The sequence below is a fragment of the Ailuropoda melanoleuca genome, chromosome 15 (assembly GCF_002007445.2).
Source record: "Ailuropoda melanoleuca isolate Jingjing chromosome 15, ASM200744v2, whole genome shotgun sequence".
Classification (NCBI taxonomy): domain Eukaryota; kingdom Metazoa; phylum Chordata; class Mammalia; order Carnivora; family Ursidae; genus Ailuropoda; species Ailuropoda melanoleuca.
In genome coordinates, this window is record NC_048232.1 from 18449825 (window position 1) to 18466772 (window position 16948).

The following is a 16948-nucleotide window of genomic DNA, read 5'->3' on the forward strand; positions in this document are numbered from 1 at the left end:
TTTTTAAAAAAATAATAAAGAGGTTCATATAAAAGTTGGAGAAGGAAACGGTCAGGAAATTTCAGAAAGCAAACCATCATATGTTTTTAACGCCATTGAAGAGATGCGGAAGAGGGACCTCGGAAACTGTCAATGTTACTTGAACTGACCCTCTTTCTAAAAGTTTAGGGAAACCAAATTAACATAAAAGTGAGCAAAAGCAGATCTTGTAGGTAGAAATCCAATGCAAAGGTACTATAATTTAAAGAGAATAAAGAGCAGAATAATAGTCCTACAGACAATGAAAGCACATCAGAAAGACATGCTTTAGAAATCTAATAAAAATTCCAAAGTACTGTTTCAAAACTAGGCAGAAAGCATTAAGAAAATGATGCAAAACAGGAAAGAACAACCCAAATTGGTATTAAAGAAACTTAGAAAAACAATGGTGAACATCAAAAAATCATTTTGGAAGTGAAAGGAAAACACTAGAATAACAAGACCAAACAAACACAATTCTTAATGACTGAAGAGAAAAGGTTAAAAAGGAGAAATCTTTTTTAGTTGAAAAGAATTAAACAAGGAGATAAAAGAATTTGAGAGTGTCAATGGAGACAAAAAGTCTGTAAAGCATCAAAAAGCATTTGTTTGGGGTCTTAGGGGTTGCAATCCAGGGGACAGAATTGACCTAAATCAAAAGTGTTCTCTGAATTGAATCGCAGACAGTGCAAGCTTATAAAAGCAAAACCTGCAAGGTTACATAACTTGTTTTGAAAGAATTATGATTGGTGCTGGCAGAGTTTAAACTGATTATCTAATACACGATTGGCTATTTAGCTAAGTGTTACATTGTCTTTATTTCAGTCCAAAGTAGAAGGTTGTGTTCCAGGAGGTGGTTAGTTTGCAACTGACACGAGTCAAAAGTTCATGATGTTCGAGGAATTGAAAACAGGAGGTGTGCATAGGCCCTACTTCCTCAATGTCTATTCAACTCGATGAGTGACTCTCTCATCAATGCTTCACTTCATTTTGGATCTTCTCTCACAAGAGATAATGACAAATATTGAAGATTTGCAAGGAAGATCCAACATGCAGATAATAGGAATCCCTAAGGAAGAAAACCAAAGCAATCGATCAATCAGTACCACAAACTATAATTTTTTTACAAATTTCTTGAATCTTGAAAAAATCTAAGTGTTGAAAGAATTCACTAGGTACCTGAGATGACTGACCAAAAACAACCACTATTAAGATTTATTCTAGTAAAATCAGTGAATGTTTTTTAAAAAAGAAAGAAAATCTTTTGTGCCCTTAGACAAATGGAACACTTGATTTATAAAGGAGTATTAATTAGATTGTTATCAACTTTTTGTGCCAGAGGAAAATGAGATAAAAAAGCAAAGACTGTGTAGACCAAGGCTTTATATTCAATAAAATCAACCTTCAAGTATGAAGGTCACCATAAACTATTACCACCATACAAAAACTCTGGCAATATTGTTTTCACGAGCCTTTCCTGAGAAAATGAGAGAACTTTAGATAAGTAAAATGACAACAGATATATCAGACAAGAGCTGGTAAACTCATTTCAGCACTCAGAACACATCTGGCACCACTCAGAACACATCTATTGACTTTCCCCAGATGACTGCCCATCTCAGGGCTCAATCTCGTGACCCTAAGATTATGACCTGAGCTGAAATCAAGAGTCGAGGATGCTTAACCGGTTGAGCCACTCAGGCACCCCAGTGTATTTCTGTTTTTCAAATGAAATGATTTCTGGTATTTCAGTGGAACAGATAAGTAACCAGAGATTGAGATTTAAAGTTCTTTTCTATTAACTCTGGTTAATAAGTAGAACTGACTGATCAGTTCTTTCAAAGGACTGACTTTAAGACAAAAATCAGACTTTTCTCATTGTATTGTTTCATTTTACTTCTTGGTGAACTTTAATAACAATGTGGGAGCTCCAGGGGACAGCATATCTGTCTTATTTATTGTTTTTGTCCCCAAGGAGAAGCACAATCCTAGTAAATATTTGCTGAATAAATAGTCTCATCTAAAATAATCCAAGTGGAACATCAATAAACAGAATCATGTAATGACAGAAAGTTGAACGTGGAAGAAAACTTAAGGAAAAATCAAATGCACGAAAGTCAAGTTCACAACTCTTTGCATCATACGTCTCACCTAAAGAGAAATTCAACTCCATTTTCCTGGAAAACACACTTCTCAGCTTTCATAATATGAATAGATCTTTAAATCACAACTTTGATATTATAAGATTTGACAAATTCAGACATTTTTAATGCAAATCTTATTGGAATATTTCAGTTGTCATTCACAGTATGTTTTAAATGTGTAAAGTAACATAGTTGATAAAAAAAAAAATTGCCCTTTTTAAAAAGTATTGGCACATATTTACCAGCGGTTAAGGCAGACTGGAAGCTGTAGGCTCATACTAAGTAGAAAACCCACGTTAGTCCACTTTCTCATTTTACACATGAAGGCATGGATAGCAAGAGATGGGAAGTGATTTGCTTAAGGCCTCGTCATTTATGGAATGGAACCAGACACCAGTGAGGTGAAGTACCAAGAGTACAGACAGAGGGGGCAGACCTTGTATAAGTTCCAGCTTTTAACTTAGTAGCTTTGTGAATTTTGGTCAGCTCTCAACCCCTCAACCCCTAACCCAACCAGGAATTGAAACCATATTTGGTGACTCCCAGACATCTTTTATCAGCATTGTGTTATAAGCACTATTTAAAAAAGTCATTAGTCACTGGACATTAATTATACTGAAATATTAAAAATAAAAAAAGGAGAGAAAAAAATTAATAGTCATCAGTTTCAACCAAAAGTTGTATAAATACCATTTATTTCTGATCCCTACTTTCTTGTATTTGTAGAGGGGCTCATTTATTTCCCATACCTGCCCTCTTTTCATATGCAAATGTTGGTGAGTTACCCAAATAAGATGAAGGGAAAAAGAACAGTGTCCTAAATAATTCACAAACCATGTTATCAACCCTTGGATATAATATCATCAGTTGTGCAATAAAAAGTCATTTCTGTAGGTTCTAATTTGTGTATCTCAGATACCTTACTTTTTATTTCTTTTTTTATTTTTAAAATACTGTAAAGATTGGAGTTACTTCCAGGACTATAACCTGACTCACGTAATAGCATTAGAATGGTTACCAGTATTTATCATAGGATGAATATCTTGCTCTTTCAACCAAATTTTTGTGGAAATTACTCGAATCTTTGTAAAGGGCAGTAAAGAACATTGCTGGAGGCATTAAGTAAAGGATGAAACACTGATATTAGTCAGTTATGACGTTTGTAAACATCATTAAAAGCCATCTGTAATACCTTCATAATCCATCTTCTACCGTACACAGTCCTTAACGTTTATTTTTCTGCTGTACTAACGCTCTGTTGTTCCCCTTCTCGGGATCGTAAGTATTTTTTAACTTCAATTTCTGAATTGGTTTGACAAGAGATAGTATGTATCCGAAATTCCAAAGTAAATAGGTCAAGCATCTCAAATTTAAAAAAGATACCTCATTCTGGATATCCATTTTTCAATGTGGTACCTTAAATAGGTAAAAAGTAGGCTATCTGCCTTTTAAATTTTTTCTAAAACTTTTTATTTCATTTAAACATACACAAATTAGGCACATGTCGTGAAATACCAGCCAAATATTATGATTCTACATTTGCCCTGGTTTGATTGATAAGCATTACTCTAAATCGTCAAATGAATAGCACCCACTCTTGCATTTGATGGTATAAATCATTCTATTGGATTGTTGCCTAATCTTGTGATTAAACGGGGATTAAATCACACACCCCTTTAGGGCAGAAAATAGCTCACTATTTACCATTCCTAAAGTCACAGTTAATTAGAACTTAATTTACTAGCTTTCCTTTGACTTCACTCACAAACACAGTGATGCCCCAGATACAAGTCACTTTATGAGAACAACCTCTTGAGGAACGTGGCCAGGCTCACTGTTGTACAGGGCAGCACTAACTCACATTCCACTTTTATTAGAACATTTATGACCAGAGCAGCACTATCTTGTCTTTTAACTAACTCTCTGTGCAGCAGTGAACTGGACCGTTTTCACACTCACTGCAACTTGCTTTCCTCAGAGTAAAGTGCCTAACTAATAGCAAATTATTACTCTATTTTAGTAGAAACCAACCACTTGTAGCAATGTGGTTCAAAAAATCAAGAGATACTGTCAAATGCAGTATCAACGTATTATAATCTAAGACTAATGCTAAGGAAGACTGGAATCTTCTCTGCTTGTGGCATGGAAAGTCAATCAAAACTAAAGTTCCTATTTGTGCAGTGCAATCTGGTAGATGCTCTTAATGTCACAGAGGGGTATAACTAGGGTAAACATCCATCCCAGTCTGTGTTGGACTGTCCCAGTTTATGTCTATTATCTGATATGGTTGTTAATAGTACTCCATTCATTCCCAAAAGTGTCCTGATTTGGACAGTAAACTCATCATATGGTCACCCTGTGTATACTCACATTCCCTGCTTTATATATGTAGAGATATAGAACATAAAAACTTTGAAGGCCAGATAGCCACATATGAATTCAATAATAATAAAAGGAACATCAAAGGTATGCTCTATGCTGAATAAAGCATGCAACCAAGTACTATAAAATCCATACGAAAAAGAGGGAGATTAATTGGGGGCAATTTTAGCAAAGAGGTGGAATTTGAGCAGAATGCTAAAAAAAAAAAAAATGCTATGTTGGACCTAAGCAAAGAGAAGATGGCATTTCATATAGAAGACAGGTAGGTATGTTATGATTTTTTAGAAACATTAAATCAAGAAAGGGCAAGAAGAATGGACTCCCTTGACTCTATATTGGTATCTCTGGATTGGTATGGGAATGCTTTAATGTAGATGCAGGTTAGATGTGACAGGCTTTAAAGAACTATGTAATCTGGACCTCATTCTACAAGCAATGAGAATCGGTTATATAACAAAGAATTAAAAGCTGGGGACACCTGGGTGGCTCAGTCAGTTGAGCCCCCAAATCTTGATTTTGGCTCAGGTCACAATCTCAGAGTCATGAGATCAAGCCCCGCATCAGGCTCTGTGCTGGGCATTGAGCCTGGAGATTCTCTCTCTGCCTCCCCTTTTGCCCCTCCCCACACACACTCTCTCTCTCTCTCAATCTCCCTCTCTCTTAAAAAAAAAAAAATAGAAGAAAAAGTAAAAGTTGAAAATGGGGCTGAAGAAAGCTAGAAGAGTAAAAGAGCCCTCAGGAGATTTCAAGGCTGTGTAGCTGTCCATAGGCAGGTGATAGCTGGGAGCAGAATTAGGATACTGGTGGGTGGGATGGAATGGGGCTAACTCAAGAGCCACAGGAGGAAGAAGATAGAATTTTGCAATTTTCACTTGCATAAAGCTTTGTGTCAGAAAGTGTTTTCAAGCAATGATCTTTGTTTCTCCCTATTTCCCAATGAGGTCCACAAATGGGAGGCATTTTTATATCCCTGTTTTACAGATAAGGTAACTGAGATTCCAACAAATTAAGCAATTGCCAAAACTCTTACAGCTGATTAGTGGTGAAGGTGGGGAGGGTATCCTAATTCTTTGCATTGAATGTGGGATGAAGAAGAAAGGATTACAGATAACCCCAAAGTACAAAATCTGAGCAACTGAGAAATTACATTTTTTAGGGACAGAATTAGAAATGTCAGAAGATAAAATTAGTTTAGGAAGGAAAACGAAGGGATGAACTTGAAGCATGTTTGCTTTGAGTTAATGGTCAAATCACAGTTGGCCCTCTCAGAAAAAGCAACTGAAGAAAAAGACTGGATTGAGATAAAGCAGTCAGGTGAGGAAAAAAATGGAAGTTACTATAGTAGAAATTGAAACCCAGGAGAATAAAGAAGAATGCTGTGGGGAATAGAGAGATTATAGCGTTCCTGGCTAAACCTTAGGACATGTTAACAGTTTTGTTTATAAACCAGGAAAGGAGACAAGTTTAAGAGGGGGGGAAAGTACACAAGATGAAAGAGAATGTACCATCATGAAAAGCCCAGAAAAGGAAGAGGGTCAAAAATGAAAGGGAGGCAGCAGTTTAAAGTGCTTTAGAGAAGTCACAGAATAAGGGGGGGGGAAGGTACTAACTTGGCAATCAGGTCATTTGTAACATGAGACGATGCAGATCCAGGGAAGAGAGCAGGCACCAGACTGGGGGATGTGAAATATGGTTTTGTAATGGGAAGGCAGTGGATCCAGTCAGACATTCAAGAGAGGTATAGTACTGCGGTTACAAAGAAACATCAAATAAAGGGCTTTTTGAGTGAAGTGTAGGCATAAGGCAAAGAAACAATGAAAGGAGTGTTTTAAGATGCTGGAGGAGGAGGGGAGAATGAAGTAACTTCATAGCACAGACAGGATTGAGTAGGAGAGGCAATTATGCAGCAGAGGAAGAACGTCTTTTTATTTCAGATAAGAAGGAAGGATGAGTAGCTCTAAAGGCATTAATGAAGAGAAAGGCGAAAGGATTAGCATCTTCCTAAAGGCTTAGCCCTCTCCGGGAAAATGGGTGATGATATACAAGACTGACAGAGGGCAGCATGGGATTGGCTGGAGCTTGAATGGATCATAAAGATTCAACAAGAAGAGAAGTAGTCACTGACTTCCCGATCGAAAGCGTGTGATTCTCTGCGGCTGGGTTAGTCCGAATGCGTGACTTTCTTCTGTAGTAGCTGGGACTGCTTAGGGTCTGGAATAGGAAAATACGGAAGATGAGGATTTCTGATGAAGATGGCAGAATTTACCCAGGATTGATCGTCCGAGGAGGGAACAGACAGGGAGGTGACTGACAGGCCGCCATGGAATTCAGGCTGGCAGAAGTTGGGTCTAGCCTGGGTGACACTAATGGACACTAATCTAAAGGATTGAGAGACCAGGCTGTGGAGTTGACGATTTCAAGGTGAGTAAATGAGCACTATAGAAGACACAGAAGTGGGTATTTTCAAAATGATTCAGGAGGCCCCCTGAAGAAGAGAATGTTGAAGTCATTAAAGTTGCCAGAGGGGATAAAGTAGAGGGGAGAAAAAGTACACGAGCCAATGGTTTATTCTGCTCTCTCTCTCTCTCTTTTTTTTAAGAGGGAGAGAATGTGAGTGCATGTGCGAGCTTGAGCTGGGGTGGGGAGGGGCAGAGGGAAAGGGAGAGAGAGAGAATCTTAAGCAGGCTCCACACCCAGCAAGAAGCCCAACACAGGGCTCAAACCTGAGAAGCATGTTTGTTTTGAGCTAACCCTGAGATCATGACCTGAGCCAAAACTAAGAGTGGGATGCTTAACAGACTAAGCTACCAAGGTGCCCCCACTGCTCTGTCTTTATATTCAGTGTGCCCACAAAAGCGTCTGTGATGACTCAAATTCAAATGAAGCCCGCTTTCCTCAAAACTCATGGACTTCATTGTCAAATACATGCAGCAGATACTTCATTTCAAACCTATCGTCTGGTCATTTTTAGCCTGTACTATTGGTTAGCTCCTGTTCAAGCTTTTTATGCAAATATCTTATTTTTCTTAAATATGCTGCTGTAGGTGTCTTGAATTCAGTGCTGTGTTTTAAATATAGGTGCTTAAACAGTAATTTTATTGGCTGACTGAATGCTTTTATATCTACATGAATTAACTAATCGTCACTATCACCCGTCATTCTCATTTGGGGCAACAAAATGGCCAATGATGAGCTGAAGTCAAAAAAGGAAGAAAGGAAGTTAAGAAAAAAGTTTGTCACTCAAGAATCTGGATGCTTGTGCCCATCGTGGGGCATAAACTATAGAATAAGATTTATGCCATTCAATGCAGATACTTACTGTGAGTCTCCTTGTGCACGGCAAGGCAACCAAGGGAAGGGCATTGAGAGCAACCTGCCTCGGGTGCCGGTAATATGGGGGTACATTGTCTGTAGAGAATGGTATAATTATAATAAACCCATCTCAAATACAGGCAGCTTTGTATTATCTCTATGTGCCTGAAATTCTAAATTGTGTCCCAAACTTTTGCTCTAAGCTCTAACAAGTCGATCAGTCACTGTTGAGTTGTGCTGACATAATATATATGTATATTTCCACTTAGTACAGTTGTATTACTCCTCCTTTAGTAAACATTGTCCCCTCCAGGGAAGTTACTTCAAGAACTCCCAGTTACACACCTGGCCCCTGACCACACACTCAGCTGCATGCATTCATTTAGGGAATCAATTCCTAACAATCTGGAGTCCTTTACACTTGTTCATGCTGAGTGAGTCTCCAGCCCATATAGTACTATGTATGTCTCTGTTAAAACAGTAGATTCTCATTCAAATAAAAACTTTAAAAAAGAAAAATAAATAAAAGCACACAGAAAGATAAATAAAATAGTAGATTCTAAGTAAAGAAGGATAGCGTCACGGTTGTAAAGATGACGAAACAGAACTTGAGTTACTTCACTTCTGTCATTGCAAAGTCCAAATCACCCTCCGAACGTGGCGGAGTTGGCTCATTTAGCAGGATTCCTTCATGTGTCTTTTTTCAAAAAGGTAGCCAAATTATGGAAAGAGCCCAAATGTCCACAATGGAATAGTACTCAGCCATCAAAAAGAATGAAATCTTGCCACTTGCAACAACATGAATGGAGCTAGGGTATATTATGCTAAGCGAAACAAGTCAGAGAAAGACAAATACCACATGATTTCACTCATATGTGGGATTTAAGAAACAACACAGATGAACTTAGGGGAAGGGGGTTAGAAAAAAAGAGAAAGGGAGGCAAACCATAAGAGATGTCTAATGATAAGAGAACAAACTGAGGGGTGATGGAGGGAGGTGGGTGGGGGATGGGGTAGACAGGTGATGGGGATTAAAGAAGGCACTTGTTGGGACCAGCACTGGGTGTTGTATGTAAGTGATGAATCACTGAATTCTACTCCTGAAACCAATATTTAGTTATGTTAACTAACTAGAATTTAAATAAAAACTTGAAAAAGAAAAAAAAAATTAAATGATGATAAATTTTGTAAAATCCGTGACTATTTTTAAACGAAGTAAATTTAAGTGCACTTCAAAGAAATACATTGAGTCATTCTATTTTCCCCTTTTTATGGTAATATTTTATTTTTCATTTGTAATGTTTTTTTGCTGGCAAGATTATAACTATGGGGTTTAAAACAGGAAGATTTTTCACTGTCTGCATTTCTTTTTTGGTCATTATTATTATTCATTTCATTTCATGACTATTACCAAAAGTAATGTTGTCTTCAAGAGGAAGCAGATGTCACTTAATATTCATTTTAAGAATCCTTTAGCTTTAGGAAAATCATGTGAAAAATATGATGATTTTGTTAATCCCAGTATATAGCAGTTCTCTACGTGCATTAGATCATTTTCATCCTGGACATGTACCAACTATGATGCTATTAAGTGATTTTTCAGGATCATCCATAGGACAGTTCTAGAATGAACGCAGTATACCCGTGGCAAAGAGCAGTTGTAGGCTGGAGAAGAGGCAACTGCAGAACGATAAACAGCTTCCACAAGAGAAAAGCAATTACGATAAGATGAGTACAAAATACCTAAAAGAACACACAGGCTTTGCCTCACGCAAGAGTTATTGCTTGGAATTCTTGACCACACCAGAAGACAGACCAATCAATATGAGTTACTCTTTTTAAGGAAAAAGTGGCCTACAATTCACAAAGCAAGGAGGCACAACCACAAACAGGAGTAGTTTATTTTAATCAGATTGCAAGTTTGGCTGGCCAGGGCCCAAAGCCATTGTGTTTTCCCTATGAACAGGGTTGCCAAATAAAACACACACTTAGATAAATTTTAATTTCAAATAATAAATGAGTAATTTTTTTAGAGTAAGTATGTCAATGAAGTATAGTTTTGAGAAATTATTCACTGTTTATCTGAAATTAAAATTTAACTGGTGTTTTGTGTGTTTATTTGCCAAATCTGGCAACCCAGATATTTATAACTTAACATAACTTGTGTTGAAATAATATTCAACACAAAATAAAGGGAATAGAGAATAATTTGTATTTAGAAGTAATGAAAAAGGAAAAAAAAAATCCTTCCCCCTGGGTAGTTCAGTTTTATCAAAGCTAAATATGGAAAGGTTGACCCAGTTGTTTGAACACATGTTCAGTTCCCACAAAGGTCCACTGGAGACACAGGGAAGGTCAAAGATGAATATTTTTTCTACCACCCACTTTTAAAGAACACTCCTGTTTGAAGACAGTGTAGAGAATCATTACCCTTTCTATTCAAAGTATGCTGTGTGATAAGATACCACCTCACAGCAGTCAGAATGACTCAAATTAACAAGTCAGGAAAAAACAGATGTTGGCGAGGATGCAGAGAAAGGGGAACCCTCCTACACTGTTGGTGGGAATGCAAGCTGGTGCAGCCACTCTGGAAAACAGTTATGGAGGTTCCTCAAGAAGTTAAAAATAGAGCTACCCTATGACCCAGCAATTGCACTACTAGGTATTTACCCCAAAGATACAAATGTAATGATCTGAAAAGACACCTGCACCCCAATGTTTATACCAGCAATGTCCACAATAGCCAAACTATGGAAAGAGCCCAGAAGTCCATCGACAGATGAATGGATAAAGAAGATGCAGTTAACATACACAATGGAATATTACTCAGCCATCAGAAAGGATGAATTCTTGCCATTTGCATCGACTTGGATGGAACTGGAGGGTATTATGCTGAGTGAAATAAATCAGTCAGAGAATGACAATTATATGACTTCACTCATATGTGGAATATAAGAAACAGCACAGAAGATCATAGGGGAAGGGAGGGAAAACTGAATGGGAAGAAATCAGAGAGGGGGACAAACCATGAGAGACTCTTGACTATAGGAAACAAACTGAGGGTTGTTGGAGGGGAGGTGGGTGGGGGCATAGGGTAGCTGGGTGATGGGCATTAAGGAGATCATGTGAGGTGATGAGCACTGGGTGTTGTACATGACTGATGAATTACTGATCTCTACATCTGAAACTAATGATGTACTATATGTTGGCTAATTAAATAGTTTTTTAAAAAGTGTGCTGTGTGGACCAGCAGCATCAACATCACCTAGGACCCTGTTGGAAATGCAGAGTCCCAGCACCCCCCCCCAGACCTACTGAATAGGAATCTGCACTATAACAAGATCGCTTGTGATTCATATGCACAGCTCAGTGTGAGAAATGCAGATTTCATTCTACAGCTGCCACAACATGCCCTGAGGTAGGGTGGGATCCATGGGCTGCCTCAGGACTCAGGGAGAGTGTGTAAGCAGGGGTCTCTCCTTCACAATGAAGAAAACCTACTCTCTGGGATCTCGTTGGGGTTCCAGGTAATATTTCATTAGAACAAAGGGTCAGTGGCTTAAACTTTTTTTTTAATTAAAAAAGAAAAAAAAAAGTTTGAAAAATGATAATCTAGATCATTTTGTTTTCCAAATGGGGAAACTGAAAAACAAGGAAAACACATGACTTAGTCTAAGTCCTGTGCTGGAAAGGTACAGGTCCATGATGCTGTCCAAGCCTCATAATCCCAGCCTCTTCCCTCTTCCCCACCATTCACTGAAGGAAGCAGCTCAAAACACCAGAAATTTTGGAACAACTGCTTGCCGAGTGCCGTCATGCACCATTGGTGTCTTTGGGCGGGGGGGGGGGGGGGGGGGGGGGGGGGGGGGGGGGGGGGGGGGGGGGGGGCTTTGGATTTCAAAATTCGCCCCTTTCCTTGAACGCTCCCACCTAGTAACTTCCTTTCAAGGGTTCATCTCACCCACAAGCAAAATCTCTCTGCTCTGCTCTGCTCTGCTCTGGAAGCTTGCAGAGAAATCTCCAGCTGTGGTTCTGTGTACATTGCTAACGGAGGGTACCCTGCAGGTTTGTTTGTGGATATTTCAGCTAATTATCTTGCCACAGACCACTGAGACAGATCTGGATGACTGTTCAATTAATAGTTCTGAAGGAGTAATTAGGGAAAATACCTGTTTGCACAGCCCACCCCAGTGCTGACATATCTATGTGAACATGTACTTCTGAATGTGATTAATCACATAAATAATTCTCAGAAATGAAATTAGAGATCACCCACGCATTACACCCAGCAATGTTTTAAGGCATTACATCCTGAATCTCTGTAATGAATTAGCATTACAGTCTGGTTTGAATTTTTCAATTTTCAGCATACATCCTGCTCTGTTAGCAAGTGACCCCGTGGCCCCTATCAGTTTCTCTAACAATGTGAATTAGCCATTATAAAAAGAACACAGATTTGGACATATCTAAGCCTCGAGAAAGAAATATAAGTCCAGGTTGTGACCCATCACACTTCACGGCAGAGCCAGGCATCATGCCCAAGTTTCTAGACGTCTTCTGGGTAATGCCTTGTACTCTACCACCAACACTCAGGATTTTTCTGTAAGAGCTAAATCTTCACTTGTTCCATTACAGTCATAGAAATGCTCCATCTTTTTCATTCATAAGGAGATCTCCGAACTGCAACCTGACATAGAAAAGCAATTTCAGTTAGCACTAATTTATATAAATTTCCTGTAAATCCAGAAATCCTGAAGTTAGCAGAGGGAGACAAGAGGGACAATGATAGAAGAACCATGACACAGAAAAGTTTTTCCAGTCATTGTCATCTCCCAGTGGTAAAATCTGTTATCTCAGGCAAGCAGATATAAGGATCCTATGATTTGAAGAGGACAAACCCTCAGATATTAATTTCCACATGAGGACGCAAAGTGATTTATTTAAGATCATTAGTTGATTTGTGATATGTGAAAGCATTTTAGAAAGGAAGCAGAATTTCGGTAAAGTGATTACCCTTTGTTCAGCATTTTTAGGGCTAAGATTGAGGTATCAAGGACTCGTCAAAAAACATAAAATCACATCAAATTCTTAAGACCCCAGTACATGACATCTGTTAGATTTTTGTTATAAATTTTAAGGTATTATTATGGGGGGGGGGCAGGAAATGCCCTTTCTTTTAATCTAGTCCAAATCCACAGAAGTAATTATATTTTTTTTTTACTTTTGCACAAATGCAATGCTAGTGTTGAGTAATTTTGTAGCAAGATTATATGTATCTACTTGGTTCATCTTTAGAATGTTTGACACCTATGCTAGTTCCTCAGTGTACTTTCTCACCTTTTGAACCTACATTGAAAATCCCTTTCTTTTGAAATGGTTTTATCTTCCCTGTGGAAACCACGTTCCATACCTTTCTTTGGTTGTGTGTCCTTCAACACAGCATCTAGAACCATACTAGAAATTTCAAGTGTTTAGTAAATAATTTGTGTGTTTCCTTCTGGCCCAATAATTCCACTGTTGAGAGTTTATAAAAGAAACTGACTAGAGATATTCCCATCAGGTTATCAGCAAAGATATTCACTGTAAAATTATTTATGTTGTCAAAAAATTGGGGAAAAAACTCCAGATCAAATTGACTATATAAATCATGATTTAGTTATGAGTAATGCTCTATGGACATTTAAAATAATTTTGTACAGAGATAATTCATAAATTTTTTCAGTGTGTACTTAAGTGCAAAAGAAAGGATTTTATAAAACAGTATGTGCAGTGATTTAATGTTCCTAGAAATGTATATAAGTGATGTCCACTGTGTAAATGGTGAGATCTCTAGTCATTTTAAGTCTTGTTGGGGTATTTCTTCTTTGTTTTCCCAAGTAGTAATAATAAAGAGAAATTTTCCTTAATGCAGTTAATTCAGAAAATAAGTTTGTATCATGTTAGGAAACTTCACTGCCCAACATTTTTCTACTTTCTATTTTGAGTAGCTCTGTGATGAGTTCACAAAGTACATGATAAGCATTACCAGTAATCCTCCAGTCTTTCACTTTCGACAGAAAATTATTAATCAGTAATTCTGACTTACTAACAGAATACTGGAGTTGCTAATTATGTAATATTTTTACCACTGAAATAAAATTAGAACCATGTTCACAAATTTCACATGAGTCGTACACAAACCACTGAATTTTAAGAATCAATTCTTATAGTAAGGAGAATTAACTTTGGAAGTAAGTAGATCTCATTTTAAATCTTGGCTCTGCCACTTGCTGGCTTTATGGGTTTGTGCAAAATGTAAATGATTGACTTGTGCATTTTAATGAGATTATATGTGAAGCACCTAGTATGAAGCACGAAATACAGCCAGGAGCTTAATAAAGTACAACTTTCACAAGCATCAGCATCATCATTCTCATGAACTATGCTCCTTTTGATTTATTGTTATTTTTTATGTCTAGATTTTATTTATTTATTTGACAGAGAAGAGAGGGCACAAGCAGCAGGAGTGGCAGGCAGAGGAAGAGGGAGAAGCAGACTCCCCACCAAGCAGGGAGCCCAATGTGGGACTTGATCCCATGACCCTGGGATCATAACCTGAGCCAAAGGCAGTCCCTTAACCAACTGAGCCACCCAGGCACCCTATGCTCCTTTTTATTTAAAACAAGTGCTTTTGGGGCGCCTGGGTGGCGCAGTCATTAAGCATCTGCCTTCGGCTCAGGGCGTGATCCCGGGGTCCTGGGATTGAGCCCCACGTCAGGCTCCTCTGCTATGAGCCTGCTTCTTCCTCTCCCACTCCCCTGCTTGTGTTCCCTCTCTCGCTGGCTGTCTCTATCTCTGTCGAATAAATAAATAAAATCTTTAAAAAAAAAAAAAGAAACAAGTGCTTTAATTGGATAAATTTGACCTGTAACATTATATAAATTTAAGTTGTATAGCATGTTACTTTGATACATTGATATAATAAGGTTGTAACATTATTACCACATTATATACTTATAATACAATAGTACTATCTATAATCAATATACTGTACATTAGATCTCTGTGGCTCAATACTCCTTTCAAATCTGTAGCCTGAAACACCATCCATTTTATCCCTCCAGCCCCCATCTCCTGTTAACTGCCGCTTAATTTGTTTTTTAACTTGCTTGACCTTTTTAGATTCCACACACAAGTGCTCTCATATAGTACTTGTCTTTCTCTGACTTATCTCACTTAGCGTAATATGCTCAAGGTCCATCCAGGTTGTTGCAAGTGGCAAAATAGCCTTTTTCATGGCTGCATAACCTTCCATTGTGTCTATGTACAGCTTTTTTATTCATTGATCCATTGATGGGCATTTACATTGTTTCCACATGTTAGCGATTGTGTATAATGCTGTGATAAACATGGGAGTGCAAAGATCTCACCAAACTCCTGTTTTCATTTCCTTTGGGTATATGCCCAGAATTGGAATTGCTGGATCATATGGCAGATCCAGTTTCAACTTTTTGAAGAACGTCCATATGTTTTCCACCGTGGCTGGACCCATCTACATTCCCACCGTGGCTGGACCCATCTACATTCCAACCAACGGGGGGACAAGGCTTCCCTTTTCGCCATACCCTCGCCGGCACCTGTGGTCCCTTATTTTCGTGGTGATAATCTGTGCACCTTTTCAAGTCACTGACGGCACAATGTCTTTATGTGCTGGGTTGTCAATCGGGGCTAGTTCCCAGGGCTGTCCTTGCTGGCGGGATGGCAGGCGGGCCTTGGAGAGGTGGAGATTCAGAGCAAAGACTTAGTGGTGCTAGCTGACTCAGAGAGGGACTAGGGCAGCTGTGCCTTCAAAGGCCCAACTGTGAAGTAACCGAAGCCAAAGTGGGAGCTGTAAGCAGTGAGCGCGGCGGCAGGTGGGCATTTTTTCACCGACGGGAGTGATCCTGAGTTCTAGTGCCCAGCTCCCTAAAAATCTCAGTGTATTTCCATCGATGATGATTTTTAGTTCCCCCAAAGACACACAATTTGCTATTTAACCCTCTCTTTATTTTAACTTCTTTTCCTGGAAAATAAGGATTATTCGGTTTTTCACGTACGCCATGGGACTTAATCAGCTAATAAATATAAAGCATTCTGACCACATAATATTATACAGGCAGTAAATAATATTATTAATAGGCAGAATGTAATTGCCTCAGTAGGTATTTTTCCAGAAAGTAGAGCTAATACTCATTCCCACCTGATGTGAAAACTCTTCTATGCCCATTAATCATTGCCCGTGGAATGGAATTAGCAAATCTAGGAAGCTGCCGAATGCCAGTACATCTACACTGATAGTTAACTTATTCAGATTAAAATTCTTTCGATAGAAATAAACTTGGGACAGAAATAAACGTCCTTCGGTACTCATTGTCTCATATGCTCCCAAACTGCAGAGACTCCGATAAATGCAGCAGTAGTCGTCAGTGTCACTGGAGCCGTGAAATGCATTTTTGTGTCTCCTGCTGCTGTACCTTAATAATTCATATCAGCACTTCTATTTGTAAATCACAGAAGGTTTGTCTGATGGACAGAGTGCTGGGGAGAAGTGCGCTCCTTTTGTCGGAATAGATACCCTGTGTTTTAGGACTAGTGTCTCCTTGTGCCATTACTTAGTTCATAGGCTGGAGATGGTCTGCCCTCAGATGTTCGATTCAGTTTTCAGGGCATGCTATCTGTTAATTTTCAAGCGCAAAAAGTCCTGTATGGGAAGACCCAGCTTAATAAATAATTTCTTAAGATAGTAAGTGATTTTTCTTTCAGTTTGTTTACTAAAAGGTCCAGCACCTGATTTGATACACACTTCTAAGAACTGTGCAGAATTGTATGGCTTTATGTTTTTGAGTGAATTAATAAATAAAATGAAGCGATATTATTTTCTAGAGAAGAGGAAATGTCAGTGGCTATATATTCAGAAGACTTACTTTTTTACTAAATTCAGTTTTTCCTAGTTGGACACTTATAGAATCTCTTAGACAAAGTATACAGAAGGCATAAACTGTGACTTTGAGCCGCTCTTGCTCCTATGGGGCAGCTACAGCAAATGGACTGTCCCCTGAGAGGTGCCGGTAATG

At 38.5% G+C, this 16948-nt stretch overlaps 1 protein-coding gene across 1 annotated transcript in view; it reads left to right on the forward strand.

The window, feature by feature from the left end:
- Window positions 1–16948, forward strand: part of PLXDC2 (plexin domain containing 2) — a 450758-nt gene that overhangs the window by 423562 nt on the left and 10248 nt on the right. The gene's annotated exons all lie outside the window — the stretch shown is intronic.